General features: G+C 33.9%; 1 protein-coding gene across 3 annotated transcripts in view; it reads right to left on the bottom strand.

The window, feature by feature from the left end:
• Positions 1-21,483, bottom strand: part of LOC119631878 (spectrin beta chain, non-erythrocytic 5) — a 63,038-nt gene extending 41,555 nt beyond the window's left edge. For 2 of the 3 annotated variants that reach the window (XM_038024422.1, XM_038024423.1), the window contains exon 1: positions 21,286-21,363. The gene's annotated coding sequence lies outside the window, so the exon portion shown is untranslated. Of the gene's footprint in view, positions 1-21,285 lie in introns of all 3 variants that reach the window. The other variant, XM_038024421.1, reaches the window with a different exon arrangement.
• Positions 21,484-27,671: the final 6,188 nt, after the last annotated feature.

Genomic DNA, 27,671 nt, shown 5'->3' with positions numbered 1-27,671 from the left:
AGAACACTATAAACAAGCAAAGCCGATCATTAGATACCTTATACCGTTGCGCCTAATACAATTACTATATCATTTTTCGGATAATGCACAAAAAGTTATACATTATTTTTACGTAAAATCGTACTTTTCATGAATGCCCTCGTATTGAAGGATGTTTAAAACGCCAACTGAACTCGTTCAACTTTAGAAAACGCAATTTACTTGAGAAGGATTATAGGCGGGGTTACCCGCTCGCATATATGGTGAGATCTCGAACATAGATCTACGCGATCCAAATTGTCTATGGTTCATTTTTATGCTACATTCATACATATACTACGGACCAATTTGCACCATAAAATATTAAATATTAGGCCCTTTTGGCATATAGACGTATGAATAATATTTCATGATAATCCTTGTATGTGATGATGTCCAAAATACTTAATGGATGTTTTATATCAAATTCCTCTTACGGAACAATTTTCATAATAAAATATCAAAAATTGGACGATTTGACCATATAACGGCTCAATTTACATTGGGCATCATCGATATAGAATGGGATCCAGAAAATAAACTCACGTGCTTCCAATTCGTTTACGTTTATTTTTATCTGAAATTATTTTTGCGAACAAATTTTCACCAAGAAATATTAAAAATCAAGCTTCATTCAGATTCAGTTTCCATAGGAACGGGAACAGTTTAGATTGCCGACATACTACTACTTAGGGATTTTTGCGAAATTTTGGTTGTCGAAGAACCGATACGATGTGAACACTTTCCCAACAATACGGTTTGTTCTTACGGCAAAAGATGCCAGTGTGCGAGATTTCAACAATTGCGGCTTGCAAGTTGAACAAGGGAAAACAAGACAGACGGACAAGTTTATATCGATTCAGAATCATTTTCTAGTAGAGATGAGTGAGTCTATCGGCAAATCCTTCTGCGTATTATTTACATCCCAACAAACTTACTTTATCTTGTAATACGATTGGTATAGAGGGTAAGCATCATATTAAAAAAAAAAAAAAATGAAATTAAACACAGTAAGCACACAAAGAAAAGATCATACAACCATTGTGTATGAGACTACAAATGTATCAGAAGTGTATGCAGAAGATGATGTCTTAACTTCTTTTACTACAAACTGGTCGCATTGCATTGAGAATTTAATGGAAGTGGTTAAGGCTTCAGTTTCTATTCTATTTCTTTTATTAATCTGATCGCTCAGTACCTTGCGTTTTTACGAAGAGAAAATAAGTTGACATTTCATAGGCACTACCGCCGAATGCAGTTGGAAGGATACAATCTTCATTGAATTTTTATCAAACATGCATGCAGTTGACGGTGTACCAGCCGAGTTATTCCGTTTTAATTGACAGCGTAGCCACAAGACGAATAGACGGCCTGTACGTTTACATAACGTGTTCCTCTTATCGACAAATTTGCTACGCGACAGTAAATCGGTCGAATACGGCGAGAGACTGATGTTTAAAGTATGAGTTTGTCAACGCGTGAGCTTTAGTTATCAGCCTATTTATGCAAAAGAGAGCATGAAAAGACTTCTTGGATAGTCAAATGGTTCGTAAAGATAGCTTGATCGTGCACCTACTTTCTATCGAATCTTCCACAGTCATCACAAGCTTTAAGTGCGCAGCATATTGATCATCATTTACATTTTCATGATTATCGTTCAAGCATGGACTCGGCTATATATAGTTGGTTCCTTGTTCGATATTCACTGTTCAACTGATACAACAAGTACACTCTCATGTACAACACTATAAATTGTCTTTTATCAACCATTCTGTCCTGTTATCATCCGCATCAGTCAAGGATATACCTTTCCAACTCAGACGGCCATGTAACGCTTAATTACATTAGCGCTTATCAAAAACCTTGTTCTTAAATAAAAAATAAAACAATGGCAATGTTTTTTTTCCTTTGTTATGTAGTCTCCATTCGATAATAACAAGCCGATAGGAACATTTCTAACAATACGTGTTTCATTCTTATCTGACTTTATTAGAAAAAGATGATATGGTATATGGCCGATATAATCGATATTATAGTTGCAGGTATCTATAATTGTCATTTAAAAAAGGTAAATACGATTGATTCAGTTTAGATCGCACATTGTACATTTTACATTTCGCATTTTAAAGAAATTTCTTAGAACGAATTACTAAACGCGTTACTCAAGATGTACGACGAATCATATCTGATGAGGTTTGAATATTTGCTAAAAGTCGTAACTGTCTGCTAAGACAAGATGTAACACGAAACAAAGTAGACAAGAGAATTATATTCGGTTGTGGCTGAATCCTCCATACCTCCTACCTACTTCTTGAAAGAAACACAAAAAAGGGGAAAATTTGGGGTAAAGCTAAAATTTAAATAATATTTACTGAGCGTGGACGATTTTTCCCATTTTTATACACATATTGGAGAATACAAGTGAAGATTGTTATCGTTATATATCTATTATAGTTTATGAATAATGGGCAAAGGTATTTTCAGTTTTTCTTGTACTGTGAACCTGTCTTTTGACTGATTTGGCCCATTTGCAATAGCAACCTGTGTGCAAGAACTTCGAAGGTTTATGACAAATTTGCAGCCGGTATCTTCAGTTTTACGACCAAGAGAATGCTAGCCACAGACATTACTCACATATTTAACGGACAGAGACGGGCTTGCTTAAATCGATTCAGAATTTGACATTGATAGAGGATATACATACTTTATAAGGACGCTGAAATTTTCCGCTAGGTGTTGCAAACAACTCAGATACAAACTATAAAAATGGAAAAATTATCGAACACATGCACTTACTAAACTAAACTAAACTTAAACTAACAATCTATTTTGCATTAACCAAATATATAACCAAATAAGTTATTTCCTCTATCACGCAGGGAGTGCTCAGTACACTTGGTTGACGAAGACCAACGTGTAAATGGCATTATAAAGCGTTGCAGAGATATACAAGGCCGTTCCAGGTTTTTTTTTGTAATATCTTAAAGGATGGTAAAAACAATCAAAGAGCAGAGAGCATTATTGGTAAGCACTTCCTCATATACACTATAAGGATACTTTGAGGAGAAGTTCACAACAAGCGTCTCTCTTTCTCTCACAATTTTCATAACGCATTGTATAATTTGCAATCTTCCTCAAGCTAAATATACGCACTTGACATAATGCATGATTTTGATCAACGAATTGGTATTCGCGGAAACGGAAAATAAGAGTACGACACGAATATGACGATTGCATGAATTTTTTTCATTGATTTCTTTTGTAAGTGCAATGAACGATAACATTTGGTTTTTTAAAGCGATAGAATTTTATGGCGGTTGAAAACCGAATGATGCGTATTCATGCCTGTTAAAAGACAACTGCTACAACATGCATATGTATGTATGTAAGCGAGAAAGAAAAAACTTATAATTACTTTAAACTAACTTAAACTATGTATATATTTATTAATGGATTACGTTGCGTTTGCATAAGCCAAATGTATTATTTTTATTATTATTATTATTATAAATTTAGCCAAAGAATAAAGACTAAAGTCGTAAAGCACTAGCATCTAAGGTTTTCGGCTTTATTACAAATTCTACCGCACTTGAGATTTGAACTCACGACCATTGAGTTGCTAGTCGAGAGTCATAGCATTGCCTACTCGGCCACTCAGGCCGATAAGGATAAGCCAAATGTAAATGATAGTGCGGGTAGGTAAATGCGCCACGACCAGCTACTTTATGTTTAATATTCATAATCGTATTGTTCATTATTTCAATGACACGCTTAGCAAAGAGGCGCAAAGGCGACCAGAAGCGAGAATAACCCATTCTTGAGCAAAGACAAAATAAGTTAACTTTACACGTGCAAATTGTGGACATCGACAATTTAAGAAAATGAATGGATACAAAAAAAAAAAAAAAATCAAGAAAATTTAAAAAACCGAAGATAATCGTATCCGTGAAAGAAGAGAGAAAGCAATTATTTTTGAACTCATACGAGAGATCGTTTAATTATGAAAATGTTAAAAATATCCTTTTAGAGGCAATAACGAAAAAATAGCTTTCATAGCTAATCAATCAAAATCAAGGAAAACCATGTAAAAATTTCTAAAAGCGTCAAAGAAATTCGTTTACGTGAACGTCGTAATGGCTTTCTTTAATACAATTAAGCCCTTTTTTAAATAAATAACATAGATTCTATTTATTGAAATGCGAAGAAAGAAGAATCAACAAGAAGAATAATATGAGCCCAAGAAATGTTGCGAGTAAAAAGGCATTTGTAAAATTACGCTATCCAGATGGTATTCGCATGGTGTTGTTGCGTAATTGACTTTTTAATCTTTTGATTAATTATGAAACTATATATGGGAGCGCCTCGTAGATAAATACAGTTTGTTTAAAAAAAAAAAAAAAAAAAGTTCGTTTCTTATATGATAATTGCAAAGAATAAACAGCCATTGCCGATGTTGAATTTGAATACAAAACGTTATTATACCAATAAAAAATCAATAATAATATAAAAAGAGAATAAAATTCAATCGAACTTGATATTAATGTTGATATTGAGCTTTCAAACGAAATCCGAAAAAGCCTTTAAGACCTAAGATTAATCAGCGTTTTTGCTATTAGTCGGCTATAAAAATTATTGCGATTGAGAAAAATGAATTCAATCGACGGTTCCCATAATTGTTTGCTTCAAGTAAGGACACACACATGTGAACAAGCTTTTCTAGATACTAGCACTAGAATCAAATATTTCATGCGAAAAATGTAAATTAAACTTACTATTAAGAATAAAATAGAAATATATTTAAATATATCGAAATGTTAACAACAACACGAACATCTATTTATATATAAATGCAATTTAATTAATTCAAGCTTTTGTTCGCGCTATAGAAGTTTCCGAAAATGGAATGTGAAACGAAAGTCAGGATTTGTACCAAACGATAATAATAATAATAATAATAGGATGATAGGAGAGTGTCATCTCAGCCATATAAAAAAACATGGCTATACTCACATAATGTAATCACGTCAAGTGATATGAAAACCTGAAAAGGAGGAATTGTTTTGAAAATTTATTTTGAATATTTTTAATGTTATATAATCTTCTTCATCATTACATATTTGCATTTTGGTGAAGTGATTTTTTTTACCAACTTTACAAATTTCAAGACTTTACCCGACCTATAGAATTGCGATCATCTAGTTAAAGAATTTTGTTTCACTCATTGTGAGCGGATAAATCGTTAATGATGATGTTAAGAGCCACGTTTTCGGAGCAAATTAAGCCAAAAGCATATAAGCGTCGTCGCTTTTTGTATGAGAATTACTTGTAGAATAGTTAAAAAACTACAGAGAGACTTAATAATTATTGTACGTACGTATATAAGGTATATTAGAGCGCAATGTTAGCTAATGCCTCATTGTAAATGTCTTTTTACCTATATCAGCCTACTTCTTATTTTCCTAAAAGATATTTCAAAATGTTTATGAAAAATGATAGATAATTCAGTCGAGCTTTTTATGTGGTTCAAAAATTTGATTCCGCGTCGATCTGTAGGTTGAAGAAAAAAATTACTTTAACAGAAGGACAGACATTTTTAAATTGATTCAAAAAATAATTCTATTCCGATCGGCATAATAAAAAGTTAAGCTCTTCCGTGTTGCCCTTCTATGTGTTACTTACACATCCGAACAAATTTAATATTTCGTGTATCCGTCAAGTGAAGCGGTTGTAATGAATTTTTCTTCTACCACCAACAGCTGTTTATTTCGTTTACTACAGATTAGACATCCATGATTAAAGCCTGATCTCATTTATGAACGCTAAGAATTTTGTTATCTACATCGTACTGCATCGTACTGTTGTTGCAGAAGTTATTAAATTGACCAAAATAAACATGGAGAGAAAGACAGACAGCCAAGTGTAGCAGCTATATCCTCGATGCCCTTCCTCAAATTAACGACCAACCTCTTTACGTATAACGAAGACCAAATAGGCAGCGAGCTAAAGCAGCTAATCTTCGTGGGCTGACAGTGGCGTACACGTCTGAGAAAGCGTTGTCATTCACCAATGAAAACGTCCTACTGATGGGCAGATTTACGAAGAAGAAAACATCGGCTGACATAAACGAGTGGTAAACGAATATTTCTCATTTGGAATTGCCATTAGGTGTTAGAATTACTCATGATGCATGATGCAATGCATCCAACTAACAACGAAATTCTACGATTGCGGTAAAACATGAGGAGGAAAATGCTTAACGCTGTTCTAAGCAATTTTCAGGGGTGTGCTGCTTTTTTTTTTCTGAAAAACCATCCCATTCAAACTTTTTTCCATGCATGTCAAACAAAATATCAAAATTCCAGTTCATAAGTGTTTCATTTTTAGCTCTTTTTCATACACAAAAGAATAAATTTCAGATATCTTGCTCCATGGTCACTTCAGGCCATTAGTTTCGATTTCTATAAATGTGTGTTTATATATCCACATGAGTGTTAATCGTATTTATGCACAAGTGTATGCATAGACATTTCTCAATACATGTCTCAATGCAATAATGAAGAGAAGTTATTACGACGAACTGTAGATACCCATCGCTCACATAAGCTAACATATATATATATATATATATATATATAAAAAACTTAAAAACACTTTTTCCCATTGCTTTTCCTAGTTCAAGTTTTCGACTACTCCCCACTCGTTCGTAAATCTTACCCATTTGAGAATTTCATTTTAAATGTAATAAGTGAATTGCACCTAACGGCAAATATATTCTTGTAATTTTAATTTTGTTTATGTAGTTTGCTTCATCGGATTCCGAACACTACAAAAGCAATGACGACATTACTTTACCTTTACTAGTTGACTGTGAGTATAAAAACAAGTTTTTTAAAAAAGTTTTAATAACTAATTCTTTTAATATTTTTTTTTTTTTTTTTTTTTTAACTATTGTGTAGCCAGTTTGGTATGTGAACCAGTAAATTGATATATGTATATGTGCACATATATATTAAGTGTGTCAAGTATTTGTTACGCGTAAAAATATATGTACCGAAGATCCTGAGAAACTATACGTATTCCTACATAGGAAAGGCATACTTAGTTCTGAACTTCAATGAGTGGGATCAAAACTAACGAAGCAGCTCACGATGATATATTTGAATCTTCACACAAACAACTTTTTAATAAAAACGACGAGTTTGTAAAAATTAACGGGTCATATTATCTTTTTTGAAAGGCTTGTTAAGCCATTCGACAGTTCTGCTTAACGAAATCGCGCAAGGATCTAAACTAAAATATAGTTGAAAGAAGCTAACAACGTTTTTCTCGCTGCTTGTGCAATAGTAGATGCCAGAAAACAAGTCCAAATCAATAATATTCAACACGAAAGCACTGATATATTCACACTCGAAGTTACAGCTAACCTTTAAGCTACGTAGCCTGCTCACAAAACCAAACTTGAAACAGTTACCATCATAGTTCATCTATCGGTCATAAGGCTAGCCAAATACAAATTAAATTCCACCTGAAACACCGTTAATGAACTGAAATGTAACCTTGCCACTTACGGAGATAAGATAAAGGTATTCGGGCGTCGAGCCATTTTGGTTGTTTGGAAAACGAGCAAACTGGCACAGCAGCCGAATTAGAAAAAGTTGGACTTTAAAAGATGCTTGGGACGATCAATATTTTTGAACGGACTCACACGTAACTGACATAGATAGACCGATAAAGGTCACCAGATTTTAGGCAGCTCTACTAAGCCGACACAACCTACGATCACCGTCCTAAGAAAGTAATTTTGAACTTTAAAATTTTGACTAAATGTACGCGAACGTCCCCACAATTATCTTGGCTAATTAGGTTGAAAATTGTAACGAGATAGATATAACTATAGTAGCAATTATCAGCAGATATCATTTTGGGTCATGATTTAATTGTTTATTAAGCCGAAACTACGTTTGATTCCTTTTACATTCCATATTACGTATTAGTTATTTGCCAATATTCATACTCTACGCCATGAAATGGAGATTCAAGTAAGCGTATGCACGCTTCAGAATAGGCAACTTCGCTTCGACTGCATAAGTCTAGGTTAATTTTATTGAGAAGTGAAACACAAATAGAAATATGATGAAAATATCGTACTGTTCTGCTTTTATTTCTTTGAACGAGTACCAAGAATGGTACTTGTTTCCATCTAAAAACATAAGAGGTCGAAAAAGTAAACTCTCCTAGTCCAAATTGAGATCATTTAATTTTCTTCAACCATTTTCATCATAGGGCAGCAAGTTAGGTTTTGTAGCCATTTAAGAGATTACGTTCCACCACAATAATTATAGAGATTGGAGTACAAAAAATACGCGTGGATAGCCCTAATATGATGGAATCAATTTCTATGTCAATTTGTTACTACGGGGCAATTTTCATCACAAAATTCGATTATTTTCTGACGTAAGTATATAGTTTTCATGAGAACTCTCGCGTATTTGGGCTCAACAGTGTGATGTAACGAGTTTTTATTTCAATTTGAACATAACATGTTTTCGTATGAGCTTTTATCTAGGCAGAGTTGCAAAACATTGGCCCATTCCGGTTTTCGCCTTCCTCAAATCGAATGTATCAGGAGCGGTAGTTAAAATGATCCAATCCTATCCATTTTCAATAGCGTTCCCAAAGATCAAAACATACAAACAAGCTTAAACCGATTCAGAAAATGAGTTTGAACAGATCGATATAATAAAAGATGCTCCCCTGTTAGGTTTTTCTAGCACTTACTTATTTACGTGCATCGGAACAAACTTAATATATCTTATATCATAGAATATAATGTAAAATATATGACCAAGATGTACGTTTATTATTATTAACATACAACACTTATATGGCATACTAGTACTATTACATTATATATAATAGTACTGTTCGCAGGTGTCGTAAGTCGATGTGTTTTATATCAAAGAAACCAACAAAACTTCATATCAAATGTTCTCAAGAAGAGTAAGAGGAAATGCAATGTAAGCGCTAGCGCTATCAATGGGTTCTGTTAAAACTTTGAAAACTTCGAAGCGTGTCGGTTAATATATTGTAATAATTGCCATATATGGAAGAAATGTATATGTTTCGAGTGCATATGTTATTTAAAAAGTAGGAGGAGTATTTTAAAATATTTTGATATATTTAAGTGTTTTCGTCTATAGCTTGGAAGCTTATATTAGCTATTGATTTAAATCTTTTTGCGATGTTTTGTCGTAATCTCATAAGCACTCTATGACAAAATGATCTCAAAAGGTTTGGTTCGACTTATCTTAACAGTTCACAGTCAAGCGTGTGGTCTGTGGCGTTTCTTCTTTTCCGTAAAATTTTATTAAATTTATATATGATAATATTGTTACCATTGTAGAGCACTTTCTCACTTTCTCTCTCTCTCTCTCTCTCTCTCTCTCTCTGACTCTCTATGTGCATTTTATTAGAAAAAAAATTAAGCTCTTATCCGAAAACGGTAATTTGACCGCTTACGGTACGAATAGTGTTAACCATTAAATGTGGTTAGTCTGCCTTTTGTCACCCAAGTAAATTCTTACTAGCTCAGCAAAAAAGAAAAAAAAAAAGAAGAAAATAAAAAAAAAAATGAAAATGAAAATGAAAAAAAAAAAAACAATTTTTTTGTCTTCTTTGCATAAACAAAAGAATGTGAATAAAAGAATACAACTGCTATGGCTTCTTCTCTTCGCCCAATAACAACAACGTTGTGTACTTTAGGTGCAATAAGTAAAAAGAGGGGGCTTTAAACGGTCATCACAGTTCATGTGTATTGAATTAAAACAACAATTGCAGAAGATCGTGAACCATCTATGCACGACAATAACGAGAACGGCACACAGAACACACAACAGTTTAAATAATAATAACAAATAAATAATTAACGGTCCTTGACAGAAGATTGCATTGTATTAAAAATCTTATGTATAATCGAATTAATTTAGAGGAAAACAATAAAAAGGGAAAACAAGATGAGAATTTATAAACAATCACTGTTCAAGTTTATTAAGATCTCAAACTTTGCACAAATGCAAGCAATATATTCGATATTGTCGGTATCGGTTCATTCCCCATTTCCCCTTTTTGATATTAGCAAAAAAATTGAAACAAAAATTATGAGTTTACCCTCAACATCGCTTTCGCGTAAAAATGCTCATATTATCATCTGCACTGTAATTATGAGATAACCATTTCAGCTATAGATGTGACATCATATCTTGTTATGCTTGCACATACGGTTATTTCTCACGCTTAAAAAATGTCGTTTACGAAAAATATTTCAAACCGAAAGCGAAATAATTTCTTTAATGTCGCCTAACAAAACATCACGACGAATGTAAATTCCTTTTTCCTGTCATGTCCAACAGCGTAGAGAATATTCTCTACTAAGTTTGCAATTACTTAACACGCAACAGGAATAAACATCGAAGATGTATGTAGATATAAAATAAATAGATATAATAGAAGTAAATCTTCTTCTATGTCGGCTAATGGTGTCAGGTGTCAGGACACAACATATATTACAACATGGTCGGGTATAGCCGACCATTCAATACTCCACACAAATTCGCCTAACGCAGTCAGTCGTTCATTCATTTTCATAATTCACTTACAATTACACTTTACTTAGGGAATATTGTTAACGAAATGCCTCATAATGGAGGCTGACGTCAAAGACGTCAACTGACGTAATCTATTTCGCAAGCTTCATTCATTTCTTAAAGACTTAATTATTCTTCACCTGTTTTCGTCAAAAACTATCCTATGGCTAATTTTAGTGCCAAACTGTTATTTCGCATCCACTTCGATCATAAAATATTGAAAGTTGAACCATTTTGACAAAAGCATTACTATTCATGAGAACCTTTATATCGAATTTGGTCCAAACAAAGACCAAAACAATGCTATTCAGCGATTTTGAATTGAATTTTAAAATTTACTGTTTTTTTTCACATAACGACTTTTCAAAATAAGGGAAAATGATCCCGTCCAGTCGATTTTGATTAGGGTTCGACTTTGGATCAAACCACCTCAGAGTACGAAACTTCAGTAAAATATCTCAAAAATTTGCGAACGGCAAGCTGAACATAAAAACATATAGACAGACTTCAGATGGACAGATAAGAATATGATATAATGAAAAATGGATCTATTTTAGGGCCTTCTGAACGTTACATAAATCTATACAAACTCAATATACTTTAGAATATGATTAAATGGATTCCGTTATTTATGCTGATCAAGAATTATATACAATTGATGAAATTTTCGTTACGTCTTTCACTTTCTATTTCTTTAGAATGGGCAAGAAGAGGCAATTTTTGCAGCACTCTATATAGCATTCGTATAATGAATTCGACAAGAACAATGCCAAATCCATATAGGATTAGCGTTCTTTACTTAGCTTCACGTTTGCAGATCATATTATTTTTTTACAAAAAAAAAAATCTCATTTTTTTCTCATTTAAATATTGAGACCTCAAACATATTCTAGCTCTTTCTGATCATGTACAGTTTAGGGTAGTGTACCTGCCTTGCGACTTCAATTCACGGTGTCTGCTGGCAATGCTTGTATGGTGCCTTGTGTGTGGCTCATGGATTTTCAAAGAAAAGGTCCTCAAAGGATGTGTGAATGATACAACAACAAGCTTCAATCGACTCACAATTTGCAGCATAATGGAATGAAAGTTTATTAGATGTAAGGATCGCCACACAACCACCATGAGTGGAGTTGGAAATACGATCAAATCTTATCACGTTATAATTTTTAATAGAAAAAAAAATCATGAGACTTCAGAAAGGTTCCAATAGGTTAATATAAAGATATTGTTCATGTTGTTTGGATTTGTTGCGGACGCTAATGCAATTGAGTTGAGCTATTTTCATTATTGATAGAGTGAGAATTAAAGTAAGAACCAGAAGGGTGCGATTGTGACGCCGGCCACAACATCGACGGCAGCAACAGACCAATAACTGTAAAATTGCAATCATAAAAACGACATTTAGAAAACTGCAGCCACTAAATTACAGCTAAAAAACTAAAAACGCAGAACTGCAACTACGAAACTACAACCACAAAGCTACAACCCCAAAACTACAAACACAGAGTCACGACTACAAAGCCGTAACCATAAGATTATAACTACAAACAAACAACCACGAGCTGCACCACGGTGTTGTACTGCCAAATGCGATTGCGCTGCTCCCCTCGACTGCTCAGACGGCAGCGACTATGCATAGAGAACCAAAACGTTCTCTCAAGCCCATCCTGATCCTGATACGATTGTTGCTTTAATTTATTTTATGAGCTCTTTAGCATTATGTTAGGCAATTATGGTCACCCTTACTTTTGGATCCCGTATAACTTTCCCAGGTTGTTTGCATTAACGTTCATGAAAGTTGTCGAGACTTATTTTGGATGCATTATTGATAACAGAACAATAGCAATCATTGCCCCTGCAGCTGTACAGAATTCCACCACTTTTTGTGAGGCAGCACTGTCTGTGAAGGACATACCAGTAAGTGTGGTAAATAGAAATTTTGTCACAAATAGCACATTCGCGTGGCGCGATCTGTTGATGACTTGTGAATGCTACTTATTTGACCGAACTGGTACTGAAAGAAAGTCAGATATGCCACGAAATATATTGAATTTTTTTTTTTACTAAAAATGTTAGCCCAATGGAAAGCAAGTGGCATTACTCATTAACTAATTTCTCATTGTTTTTTTACACACAAATCATTATATATAAGTGATTTAGGTGCGTATTACTTGAATAATAGGTTCCCGTAAACATGTTTTCTTTTTTGAAGAAATTTTCATTATTTCCTGAAAGCGAGATAATGTAGGTTTTTTTTGTTGTTGTCAATTATGTCTGCCGCTGATGTCATTATTAATCATCAAATTTTAAAGTAACCACTTTAACTTTACTTAGCAGTTATTTTTATCTAATGACTAAACGTCTCTCAACGAAAACCTGCATATTTTCGTTTTAAACGTAGATAAGTGTTGCTATACCGCAAAATAGATAGTAAATAGGCCAAACACGATTGATATTTATATTTATGTCTTTCTACACAAATTTATTGCTTTCTTAAAAACTGATAATGGATGCAATGCTAAAGCTAAGGGATAGATGAATTTGCAAAACTAAACAAAATAACTAGTAAAACCATTGGAGTCGGACAAAGTCAACGAACCAATGAGTACTTTACCACACTTTGAATAATCCGCTGGTAGAAATCAAAAAAAAAAAAACTACCTCAGCTACGGAATCTAGTAAGAGTGAAACCGCATGAGTACACTGATCGGAAACCTAAGCTACTTGCACCTTTTCTTGAACGGGTTCTCAGCGCTCATGATATTGGCATTGGGTATGGGACCGCCTTCGATGTTACCGTTGTTGGTTTCGCTGCAACTTATGCAGATTTTCTGCACAGACCCAGACTGACACTCAAAGTTGCAAAGTCTACAACAGCTATACGCACAAAATCAAGCCAGTATGGTTATAAAAGATGGCTAATCGCTAGATGCATGCATTATGCATCGACAGCTCACTCCAAGGATAGTTGAATAAATGCTCAGAGTTCATCCATACAGAATCGGCAAAGGCTGGATTTAGGTAAGTTATAAACGGTCCTATGACTGGGGGGTCATGCAGGTGACACGCAATTATAGCTTTGCCAGCGACTGGACTCCCCGAAAAAGTCATTCACATGATCTAATCCAAACGTGACTTTAATAGATAGGCTTGTGATCCTTTTCGTTTACCATAAAAAAAATCGCAAACATACATCTAATATCGTGTCAAAATAAACGCATCGATGCCTGCCTCTCTCTTCAATACATCTGCATAGAGAATGTGTAGAAAAACGACTCGTAAGAAATGCTAACCTGTTTTTAAGTTTTAGAAAAGACAAAAACAATGATGAGAGACATTAAGAATATGCGAATAAATCGAAAAAAGCAAAGAATCAAACGAACAAAACGCTTAAAATCCCATTAAGTGTTATTTTGCACCAGAATTAGGGTCAATGAAAATCGTGTAAACAGTAAAAAAAAATAAATAAATAAATAAAATAAAGAGAAAAACCAAAAAAAAAAAAAAAAAAAAATGCAAACGAAAACGAAAATAGTAAATAGTCCATAAAAACAAAATAAAAATGGTATTCGGGTTACATCGAATCTTTCGATACGCACCATTTGCACATAGTGCGCACCGTCGTAAAGAGGGACATATTACTTTCTAATTGCACGTACAATTTACGAAAGCATACATCGCGGCGTGCATGCAGTGGACATATTCCAAATTGATTAAATTGCACCTGTCTGTTGCTCAAATACGAAAAGTTTCGAAATTTTAACTGCAAAACGTGTCACTTGTTCGGCTTGGCGACGTGTAGCCGTTTAGTAGGCTGGCATGTGTCTTAGATTTACCACGCGACGAAAATAAGGTCATCCAAAGTAACCTTTCGTTTGATGAGTTGGGGTTTTTTTCTAATTAATTCGCCCCTTCAATGAAGAATTTTAGACGATTCCTGCCCATTTTGGTATTGTTAAGACACACTGTTTGCAAGGGATGGTCTAATTTATAAACACAAGAATTAAGTCAGCAAATTAAGAACAAAGCTATTGCTTGACCTATTTGTACTAAAGGTGGCAACCAAAGCAGCATAAAGCTCATATTAGATCAACGGCAACCCAGCTCACGTAGAGTTCCTATTTATTCTTGTAATTTCGCCTATAATGATATACTTGTAAGAAAATTAAACTCAGTCGGGACAGCATCTTTTACACTCATCGACTCTACCCTACTCCAGAAAAAGACAAAAGAAGTAAAAGAACAAAATTCTTATGCTCAATAACATGGAGTGGGCGCAATTGATATCTTCTATTTCCAAAATAAGAATTTTTGTCGTAAAGGCATGTGGGCGTTGTAGGCTAGGAGTGTACTTTGAAAAGTTTATGTCAATTCCAAATTCTTTTGCCAGCTTTTAGGCGATATCATCAACAGGAGAATGTTTACACAAATACTACGAAGTTGCGGAAACAGACAGACGGGTCAACGAACAGGCGGACATGTTTGGGAGCATTTAAGATTTGAAACTGAAGACCAAAAAGTTGCATAACTTATGAGGCTTTTAAAGCTTGTTTCCACTCGTTATAAAAGTAATAAATAAATAATTTAATATTGATACATTATAACATTGGGTAGGCTTGGTAAATTTTTCACATTTTGGTGGAAGACTCCTATAGAATATGCGCCCCATGTTTTGTGTAGATTTATTTGCTATAGCTTGTGAGTAATGAGCAAAAAACCTGTTTTTCATTTCATTTTGAAAAACAGAGGTATTCTAAGTTTACGTGGTGCTGTGGGCGTGGCCTTCGATCGATTTGGCCCATTTTCAATACCATCCTGCATGCAGGAATTTTCACTGCTTCTGCCAAATTTGAGGTCGTTATTTTGCATATTTCCGGCCAGGAGAATGTTTACAACAGACATTAGACAGACGGACAGACAGACATGCTGAAATCGATTTAGAAATTGATGCGGATCAAAAATATATATACTTTGTGGAGTCTCTAATGTGTCCCTCACCCTTTACGCGATGGGTACAATTATCAGTTAGCGGAGAAGTATCAAACACTGTTGCATTGTGCAATAATAATGAAGAGAAAGATGTTATTACCTATTCGGAGTTTTCTGTTGTACCTTTCTAAAATTCAAACTAAGCAAAAGTTCCATATTTTAAGCGGTCCACTTCTTTCGTTTCTGAAAATTGAAAGTACGTGGGGCGAAAGTAAGAACCCGCTATACTTCGTTCACATCTCTTCAAAATATGACTGAACAACGATGACTTACTCAATCGTTGAACATATTCTGTTATTTTCGTCCCTGGATGTCTTTACTGATTAAATTCGAATTCCACTGCACGCTTTTATAAATTCCAAATGAAATAACTTGAGAAGAACGGGCAGTTAAACAGCCGAATGAGTGCAAAAGAGATGTCCAAGATATTTAATAAACAAGCAAGAAAATTATATTCTCTTAGCGAACGAATCTTTCATTCCCTCGGCAATATTTCCTTCTTATCCGCAAAATGCGTCCATCTTACAAAAACGTACGTTGTACTAGTTCTATCACTATTGCACGAGGTTGTACTGATGGATAAAGTGAAATATCGCCATAATCCCTGGACTTGGTAGCCTTGTAAGTTTGTGCATGAATGAATTGATTTTAACGTTTTCTTTGCGGCATTTAGAGTTCAGCGCCACAAGATCGCAGATCTAGATTCTGAATTGGGAGAGAGAGAGAGAGAGAGAGAGCATACAACGTAGAACAATACAATAAATAAAACAGTCCTAATCATATTTGATATATTTGCCATTGATAGAAATAATGTAACGATTTCGTACAAAATATCGCCGCGATCGGACTCTTGATATATGAAAATGTGAACAATAAAATGAACGATTTTTCTGCATTTATTTTTCATGTTGAATATTAACACCATTCGCCACATGACGAATAATAACTTTCTGACTAGTTTTGCTTATGAAGGCATTGATGGACGTGATTAAAAACGTACATAAAAAGATTTTTGTTTTTTTTTTGTTTTATTGTCTCACCTTATCCATGTACATACCGATATGAATGTGCGCGCACTTCACATACACATATATGCATGTGCAATTGTGGTAGTATTGACAGTTACTGCTTGAATTTCATTTTATTTCAATTTTGTTTTTCCTATATTTTCTTGTTCAATTTTATGAAAGTTTTTTTTTTCTTTTTTTCATTTTGGAGCTTTATTTGGCCTTAATCGCTTAAATTGCCTCTCGTACATTGTTGAATTCACGCACTAGGCATTATCATGTTGCCTCAGCATCAGGTTTAATCATTTTTGCATTATTTGTATCATTAGTGCTTAGGGGTTACGAGTGCGAGTAACGCCAGCGAAGGGCAGAAGCAAACAGAAAATGGAAACTTCAAATTGGTTAAACGACCTAACAATAAATAAGTAAATAAACCAAAAGAAAGAAGCGGTTGGGATTACATGTAGAGAAGAGACGTGAAGAGACGCATTTCTACAGATAAGGAGATGAACTCTGAAGTCTGCTTTGTTATGGATATAATATGGTAATGGGTATAGTTAATAATATGTTGAATTAATCGTAATCCGTAATCTTTGTAATAAGGATATCAACGAAAGCCGATCGATTATCAAAAGGCAGAAGAATTTTCATAAAAGGATCGTCAGCCTTACGTTCTACTCACATACCGCAATTCTCTAGGCATGAGAGCATGAGAAATCCGTCAATCCAAATCGACGAGGTAAGATGTGAATACATAATATATATAAGTATATAATTTATATAAATAATTTTGAATTTGAATTTCGCAAAGCAAATTATTACAAAATGTATTTTGCAAACTTTCAATATTTCTTCACAAGTGTATTAATTTATTTTTTACATTTCTGTTACTTTGCGGACCAATATCAAGTTTTTGTAACTTTATCGATTGCCAATAACTAAAGATCGCATACAGATAAAATGTAACATATGTGTATGGGAAGCGCTATCCTTTAGCGGATACTAAAATAATAAATAATTTTTTATAGTAGTTTCACGTTACAACACATATAATAACATAAAATCAGATCAGATCAGCAATAATAGGCAATGAAAAAATAAAAGAACGCAAGACTACTACTGCAAATAAAATTAAAATTACGTAGCACAAAACGAGACATCAAATTATAAGAAATCATATTACGATAGCGAATCGTTCGAATAATTGATCAGAGGCATACAATGTGTAGACAACTTGACAGACCTGCAGGCAGGCATACTGAACTTGTTGAGTTGGCGGACAATTGGAATTGAAGTGATTTGAGTACAATGCTGACTGCATTCCTGGCCTTGTTATGATCTTTTGTTTTTGTATTGTACACACACACACACACACACACACACACAACATATAACATATAACGCTGGCAGCAAATGCGTGGTAATTTTTTTAAATATTGCCTTACTCCATCTTGCCGTCCTTCCCTATATTTATTTACATATATTGCTTTCCTGCCATTGCATCAGCACTGAACGGCGGCGACTTCGATTTTAATACGAAAAAATTCTATTCTTCTGTTCAAAGCAATGCTGACCGACTTGCACACACACACACACACACACACACACACACACACACACACACACACAGCCATCTCAAGCAAAATATTTTTCGACTACAGATCGTTTATGGGTAATCATTAATATTTTTCTCTCTCTTTCTTCTTTACTTTTTTGTTTACTTTATGTTCGCTGTTTACTGTTACATGATAATGTTATTATTTATGCATCAAAGAAAGAGCCTTTTAAAATAATGGATACGTAAATTTTTTACCAACAAAGTGGAAATTACACAAAACAAACAACTGCACGCACGCACACAACTCCTAAGGCGGGCAACGTTCTGCTAAAGTTATACACTATTTTTCTTTGCTTTTTGTTACATCAATCAGCAGTTGAAGCGCGACGTAGTCCAAAAGCAAAAAAAAAAAAAAAGAGCTGTGAAAATTTTTTATAAGGAAAGCAAACGGCTGAGGTTCTTTTTTAACTTTGCCGTCTCGCTGGTAACGCCCCTGGACATACCTAAATAGAGTTTCTAAAATTCATAATAAGTGTGTTTACTTCCGAGACTATCTACTACGAGTGGCATAGTCGGCGCTTAAACCGTAATCGATAGATGAATTGTGGCATTCAACTTTATAGCGACTTTATAATAATAAATTATTTTTCCACGATGTTTGATTCACTCATCAACCTCAAATTCGACTTACTCAGGACCCGTTTAAACGCTATGCTCCTTAAAGGTGTTACCGTACACAAATTCGTAAAACATATTTATCGCACCACAACCGTTGTGAAAATGGTTAGCTATAATATAACCTCCAACTGTAAAACTCATCATTAATCAATTTAATCAGTCGCGCCCGCGTATTCGTCTAATTGATCGTTTGATTCCGGCCGCGAAAGTTAAGAAAGCATTTCGTTCATACCTTTTCAGTTTAGTCAGTCAGGGATCAGTCCTCGGTCCGCTCCTGTGGAACATAATTTGCAATGGCCAGTGCAACAATTATTGGCTTTTCCGACAATATAGGAAGCGTAGTAGTCGCAAAGCGCGTTTCACGCGGGTAGTGAACGCTAACGATGCAGTCACAAAGGTAAGGGCGTGATTAGAAGAGATGAGGATAGAACTAGCGGAGCATAAGACAAGGACGGTGACAATGTGTGGAAATACTTTGCATACGAATCGGGCAACATGTCGCCCTGAAATACCTACGATGCTTGCTAGACCACCGACTGAGCTTTAAGCGCCAGGTGGAATATGCAGCACAGAGACCTGCTCCCATCTTTGACGGGAATTATGCCAAATATTGGAGGGCCGAAAACGTCCAGTAGGAAAATAAGAGCATCGGTGATGATATATACGAGCCCAGTTTGAGCAGATCCACTCACTGTAGAATCAGTGTATCGAAAATTGGCGGCAATATATCGTCTTAAGGCATATATGCGGATTTCGCATAATGCCGGAAGAGTCCGTCTTTGGAATGTTAGACGCCGTACCAATTGGTATTTTGACAGACGAAATGGGGCAGATTCGCGATCGGCATCGCAACAACGACTGCTCCCTAAAATCGATAAAAAAGACGAGCTATTAGCGTCAATGAGAATTTGGCTATCAGCAAAAGAATGATGGACGTTCGTTTTTATCCCAAACATAATGCGAGGGATCGAAGGAACCCATGGGGCTTACAGAAGGACCTGCACAAGTTGGGCATGACTGCTGGCACTGCAAGAGATTTGAGTACCGTAGACCTCAAATAGAACCCAATGAGATATTGCAGTTAATAACTGGCAGTAACGAAGTCTGGAGCATCATTGACGAGTTTATAATGAAGGTGTTCCACGCACTATCGCGCTTAGAAAAACAGCTGATGGAGAGAGAGGGAGTTTTAAAACGTAGACGCCATGAATGACGAATAATGTATGCTGCTGTCAGGGGCCAGTAGTATCTTTATAAGATAACTACCTTCAGCCCGTGTAACGAAAAATCACACACATACACATCTTTAACTAATCTTTTTAACTTACATTAAAGAATTGACAACAATCGACAATAATTATATACAATTTGTGGCGAGTGTTCAATACGTGCGACATCACACATATGAAAGCCGCTTGTTTGGTTTATGGATGGACATGTCGAGAACCATAAAAAATTGTTGGAAACTCAAACAGTATGCATGGAGGGGCATGCTTAAGACAATTCACGAAATGATTTCAAATTAATTTATTTAGGAAAAATTGCGTCGCCACAAAAGTTTATAGGCATCTATCATAAGTAATGTTGGGTATGAAAACGAAACAATCAGTGTGTGATCGATCATCTGCTCTTTATGCCTCATAAAGCACTTTGAGTTGAAAACTTTTTTTACAAGTTTCTAAAGCGCCGAACGAACAGTCAAGTGAATATGAGGCGAACGATCTACCGTTGGAAGAACGAAAAAGGAATTGTAGTTAAATTTGGCATTGAACTATGCAAGCCAACGTAAAAAGTGCAAAATAAAAGAAATTCGCTGTAATCCACTTTGGTGTAGCCAATAACTAACTAACACAGAAAATTGGAAAGCGAGTAGCTAGGTGAACGCTCGAGCTTAAGAAACGAGTACCTTCCTCCGTCTTCCAACAGTTATTAAAAATAATCAATCGAAACCGATTGCGATCAGTTTGATTGGCTTTAAGGATTTAACGGTAGCATGCGTGTTCAGGATGTGGGATTAAGCATTATGAGCCATTCCGTGCCGTTTTAGAGCGAAAAAAATTTCTGTAATAACTTAACTGGGGGACATGTTGCAGTTGAATGTTTGTTAACAAAATTTCTAAACAAATTTCTATTGAAATCGCTCAAAAAAGATTCCAAATGTGCTAGTAAGGTGGTTGGTTTGGGTACATCTTTAGAATCTTTGAGATTTTGCTTCTTTTTAAATAGGCAAGCGGGCAAGCGGGCAAGTTCAATATAATAGAATTTTTACTACTTTTCCGAATTTCATTAAATAACCGATTGAGGTATTTGGATTCGGAGGATGACGGGGTCAACTCAATCCGATTGTTTTTTATTTCTTTTCTTCTTTTTTTTTTCTTATCTCTGAACTTACCTTTAACTGCTTCGTAATATCCTAAATCCAGCGTGAACGGTTCCTGACGAAAAATCACCAACGAAAGTGGAAATTGTGTTTTTTTAATTGAATCGCTAACGCTATTACTGTTGTTGTTGTTGTTGTTGTTGTTGTTGTTGTGACTGCCAAGACAAAAATTTGTTTCGAAGTAAAAGTTTTCGCGATTTGGCAAATAGTTCAAGTTTCAAATTATTTGAGTTACAAAATACACAGCGAAATAGAGCTTTAAAAAAATAATAAAAATAAAACAAAACAAAAAAATGATAGCTTACTAAAGAGATCAAAATTTTTGCTTCAAAATTTGTTATTCACTCGAAATAAAGAAGAAAAAGAAAGGAGTAAAGCGACACAAAATTAAAGCCAAGCAATAAAGATATTAGACATCCTTTAAGATCCTTTGCGAAACTTAACTTTACTTTTTCTTTTCTTTTTTTCGTTTTTTATTATATTTTTTGTGAATTATTAGTTAATAGGTTTTTGCCGTTTTTTGCGTGTTACAGGCTGTTGACTCTGCAACTATTGTTTTTCTTTCACTTTTTGTTTATTGTTTTCTCCTCTTTTTTTTTTTATTTTTTGTTTTATTTTTTTTTTTTTTTTTACTTAAACTTTCTTATGTTTTTAAAGAGTTTTTACAAAGGCACCCAAGAGAAACTTCATACACAATTCAAAACCCAACGAAAAATTCTCTCTTTGGTTTTTTTTTCTTCTTCTTCTTCTTCTATTTTGAAAAATATTGAACAAGAGAGTTTTATTTAATATGAAATCAGCTAAAACATACGTATGTCTTCTGTGCAACTAAGCTTAAGGTGAAGATTAAAAAGGCTTACACACAACAGGCACAAAGCATACACGTGCTTACATACATGGATGGGTATTGTAAAACTTGAACGACCTTAATTTGGGAAAATATGGAAACAAACGAGTTTTTTTTCGAAAATATTTTTAATCGACATACACGACTGCATGCATACATAGTTCTGCAAATATTTATATATATTTATATATATATATATATAATGTATATATGTATGTATGTATGTATGTATACGAAAATTTGTAATTTGTCTCTTATCGTTTTCAATACCAAATACCACAGCAGAGACTAATGTTCGCATAGCCAAACGGATATAAATGCATTTTACTTTTGCTTTAACTTATCGCGAGTATTCTATCAGTAATATAGTAAACCTGTTTATCTCCTAACGGTATCTCAACAATAGACAGAGTTTTATCCGTCCAGCGTGTATATATGTTGTGGTAAGCGGGGTGTAACAATCATATTCTTGGATCAATGAAAAATTGAGCAGATCCGCTCAAGACCCAATGTACCCAGTGTAAATTGAGAATTGAGATTGATTTGAGAACCCAAGCTTGAAAAATTTCTATCAGGCGTGATTGTCGACAAACAACAAGTTTTTAAACTTGTACTGAAGTCATTAACTAAGAGCGTTTTTACGTTACGTTTCGTCAACAATTTTGAGGTTTTCTCTTAAATTTTAACTCGCTGTTAATTTCACTCTTTTTATGCATGATTAGCTTTTCATAATTGTCCCCTCTATGTATTACATAAGCGAATCTATATGTTTCAGATCAGTTTGAAATGTTAAATTAATCTAATCATGTCCGTCCGCTTGATTTGATGATCGGTGTACTAACCTGCCCTATACGTTTCTTAAACAAAGTACGAAACTAACGACGTATTTTTGAAGAGAAATAAGAGAAATAATGAAATATCGCTTAATCGACTAATTTATCATGTACGCAGTACAAAACTCCTTTGGTAGTCCATCGAAAAAACATGGAATATGCGTTAATGTACTCATTCTGTTACCATTACATATTACATATTAACGGTCACATATTACATAAGATTTTTAGTGAATGTACGGAGTAGTCTGTCCGTCCACCTGTCCTTCGCATATTCATAAGATCACATATTACATAAGATTTTTAGTGAATGTATGGCGTAGTCTGTCCATCCACCTGCACTTTCTTTCACTTCTACCATCGCGAGCAAAAATTTCCTTTTACTGCCTCCGGAATTGTTTAGGTGATAGATGAACTCCCATAAAAGACACTGTTCTCTATAAAAAGCAAAACCAAGAAAGCCAAACTATTTACAAAAGCACTTTTTTTTTTTCAATTTTTTATTGTTGGCCAACATATATTCTACACCTGTCGTATCACACATTCGGCAATGCTCATCTTAAACAAACACGCTAAGATATCTGAAGAACACATGAAAGGAGAAATGTTGCAACACAAGCCATAGTCGAAAGTGTGACATACGCAGGCGTAATAAAATTCCAAGCTATGAAAAGATACGAAATGAGGGTGACATATACATTCACACGCAATGACATGTCGCATGCGATTTAACTGATTTTTGAAAGTAGATTTCCGACAGTGAAAACTATTGAAGGAAGGATCAGTTTGCTCCAAATGAATTCTTCAGATTGCAACAGTCACTTCGATAGAGAAATGATTGGACGAAATCAAACATTTTGCATGAAATTAATTAATCCCGAATGCGTCGTATTAGTGCTGATCGAAAATTTTCATACTTTGTTGCTCTACTGCGTTTCAATTCTTAACATAGCTAATGTGCTCCTCATGGGACATAAATTTGCATAGATACACGTAAGCATATGATTATAGTAATTTGCTTACAGCTATGGCAACGATTTATAAATAATATTCAGGAACACTTATTATTGAAAAAAAAAAAAAAGTTTTCTCTGTTTTGTCCCTGTATCGCTGTAATCTATCGCATTAAGTCGTCTAAACTTTTGATATGGATTAGGAAACATAATCATCGTTTACTTGTTTTGCCTATAAATTGACTTTGTGAGCTAACTATGAGTTATAAGAAAAAAAAAAACCTATGAAATGATTTAATCTTCAGATTATTACAAATACTAGCGGAAAAAATTGAAAAAATAAATTCATATAAAATAGATTTCGAAATTGTACTTAAGCCGTGTAAAAAAGAAATGTGTGGGGACCAGCTTACTGGGTTACTCTTGAAAATCGTTACACCCCTGAATTTTCGAAAGCGACCATCATAAAGGACTTTTCAGGTCATCTATATGCGTATAGTGTTTGAGTGAATAGCATATCTGTTCACTGGATTTTCGATTTATAATCTGAATATACGGTACACAAGTGACAAGTTTACTTATTGACTCACAATATAGAAAAAGTTACTTATATGTCGTAATTCCAAAAGTAAAATGAAAATTTTAAATAAATTTTTAATGCATTCATCACGTTAACGAACGAACAACACCGTGAGGGTAATTTTCATAATGTAATTGCGATAGGTATACTCTTCTATTTTATATACCAGAATACTTTTGCGTATTCTATGAGTTAAACAACATTGTTTGTTGACGTGCAGAAGTGTTTCATTATTGTTTTAAAAAATCAATTTTTTAACTTAGTATTAGTTTGTTTAAAAAATGCATTATTTTTTCTATATTCGTATTGGATTTCTGTGTTGAAAAAAAGCGTTTTTCAGCCATTAATTCATTACTCTTTGAAATGATCACTTCACTCTTTAGAGACAGTCACAGTAATAAGCGGCTCTCTCTCTCTCTCTCTCAATTAATGAAAACTGAAAACATATACAGTTAAAGACAAGATTTGCGACAGTATAACAAGTACATACAAAAAGAAAAGAAACAAAACAATAAAAAAAAAATTAAAAAACACACACACACATGCATACGCATGCACGCACGCACGCACGCACGCACACACATACACAAAGAGGCCAAGCCACAAACAAATGATAGGTTGAATTTTTCTATCACTCTCAGCTTTTCGTAACGAACAGAAAAATACTAATATGCTGCGACTTGTTGTTAATATTTCTTTGTCTTTATTATTTCCTCTATAGGGGGTCTTCTTGATGCGTTAGATATACGCAACGCATACGACTATGCATCGTCGAACTGTGAATCGGTTTATTTTTAGTACTTTAGTACTTTACTGGTTTAATGAAAACCTCAAAATTACATATAGATTATCGTGCACGTGATATTAAAGGATTTCTTTTCATACACATCGAATTAAAGTCAGGATTCAGTCAGCTATGTCAAGGTAAATGAATTGAAATTTTGACATATGAAGATCGAATTCTTTCTTCATCCTACGGCATATGCAACAACATTTCAGATTAGCGTAGCACATATAAATTTAGTACGAGACATATATTTTGCTTTGGCAAATGATGAGTATTAAAAGATTCGGCTCAAGCCGAATATATCTTCTTTCTTATTTTAGATTTAGTTTTGTCTTAAGCATAATGCAAACGTATTTACAACGTTGTGGATACCATAATGATAGGTATGTGTGTATGCGTTTGGCCAACAAGTTCTCTCTTGTGAGTTTTTTATTAGTGTTTGATCTCGCGCTGTACTTTTTAAGCTTATTTTTTCTTAATTTTGCTTTTCGCAGTTTTTTTTTTTTTTTTCTTTCTTTTTTTTTTAAATTCAGTTTAAAAACAGGTTTATTAAAAAAGAAAATAACTTTATTGAAAAGTGTACACAAAATTAAATTTATGTTGTTGTTTAGTTACCACAATTGTGTCAGTTTTTCATTATTAAATAAATAAATCGTTTTTAATTTTCTTCCGCCTTTGCCCTCAAGTTTGTTTTATTAAATTTTTTTATTTTTCGTGTTTAATTGGCTTTAGTGAAATTTTATTCATTCACCGTCAAAATTCCATTCGATTTCAAGCACAACTCTTTTTTTTTTTTAAGTTGTATCTTTTAGCCGCTCACACAACCTTCTACTTTTAAGTGAAAATAATGACTAAATGAAAATAATGAATGAGAGGAGATGAGGAGATTGCTTTGAATACTCTTTATTTTACCGGGCTCTCGTACAAAACAACACAAATATCAAACCAGTTTTAACAAAAATACACACGTACCCTTAAGCCTAAACATACATAACAAATCATTTTCTTTTATGCGTTTAAATAAGGGTTTTTTTGCTTAGTTCAATTTTCATTTAATTTTCATTTCTATTCGCATTCTCTTAACGAACATTTCGAACACGCCGCTTCCTATTCAATTTTTAACCATTTGTCATAATACACAATCACAAAAATAGAAAAAAACTGACTTTAAATTTTGGTTAAATTTTAGATTTCGAAGAGCTCACCTTAACACGCACACATATACGCACGCTTTTAAGGAGACAGTTCTTTTATGAAATGGTATGCAGAGGCCCTCTCTCTGTTTCTCTATCTATCTATTCTCTCTTTCATCGATGTTCTATTACTCGTTACTCATTGCTCTAATAATACACACATACACACACTAACATACTTACATACATACATATATACATACATACACCTTCGAGATCATTGTTCTGCTGTCAATTATCTCACACTTTATATTAATGCAAAGAAAGTAATTTATAAGTGAATTGGGTTGCTCCGTAAAATAATGGAGTAAAACAAAAAAAAAAATAAATAAATGAGAAGTAAAGTGAAAAATATTTTCTTCTATACTTTGACAATTTTCAGTTATCTATCATGAATTAAAATTAAAAAAAAACTGTCGTTATTCAAAACACTTTTTATTTCTTGCGCATGAATATTTTGCTGCGGGTTGCATTGAAAGGATCGTATAAAGCTTTAATTGAAAATTAATTTGCAATTTTGTATGCAGTTAAGCATAAAGATAAACAAATTTATTTATTAAAAGCGACAGTAATAGCTAAATTGAAGAGAAACACGAAAAGAAAAGAAAAATTGCAATTTTCATAAGAAAGGAGGACAATAAGGCAAAATCAGTCATCAAATGTATAAAGATGTATAAAGATTACAGCATACAAACGCATAGATTTAAGCACAATTACAACTCTTTGAACAGGTGCCTATCATATTATTTTATATGTTATACAATTTCTCGCGATCAGAAACCCTAAACCTACTATTTACTTACCGTTCACAATTCCATATAAAAAATAAAATTCAAATTCATTTCATTTCCAGGACGATTGAGGCCTACGTATAAGGAATAAAAATCACAATCATCCCAGCGATTTCCAACAAATCATATCAAATTTTATGGGAAATTATATTGTGGTAAAGTAAGGGCTTGTTTGTAGCGAAAATGTAAATGTAATGTAATGTAAATATATTGTTGGTTAATATGGTTTAAAGTGTTTTTGTACGTTTCATTTTATTATATGAGCAGACTACTATTTTTGTTTATTCTATATTTTGTAGCTCAAAAATTTAAAGCGTCACGTTTTCAATAGCTTCACTCCGAAATTGCTTCTTCTTTTATTTTCATAAATAACGAACAATGTAATTATTTTTACGGTGTCTTTGCTTTGATGGT

The sequence above is a fragment of the Glossina fuscipes genome, unplaced genomic scaffold (genome assembly GCF_014805625.2).
Source record: "Glossina fuscipes isolate IAEA_lab_2018 unplaced genomic scaffold, Yale_Gfus_2 1, whole genome shotgun sequence".
Classification (NCBI taxonomy): domain Eukaryota; kingdom Metazoa; phylum Arthropoda; class Insecta; order Diptera; family Glossinidae; genus Glossina; species Glossina fuscipes.
The sequence above is the reverse complement of the archived record's forward strand: the minus strand, read 5'-3'. Positions and strand labels throughout refer to the sequence as shown.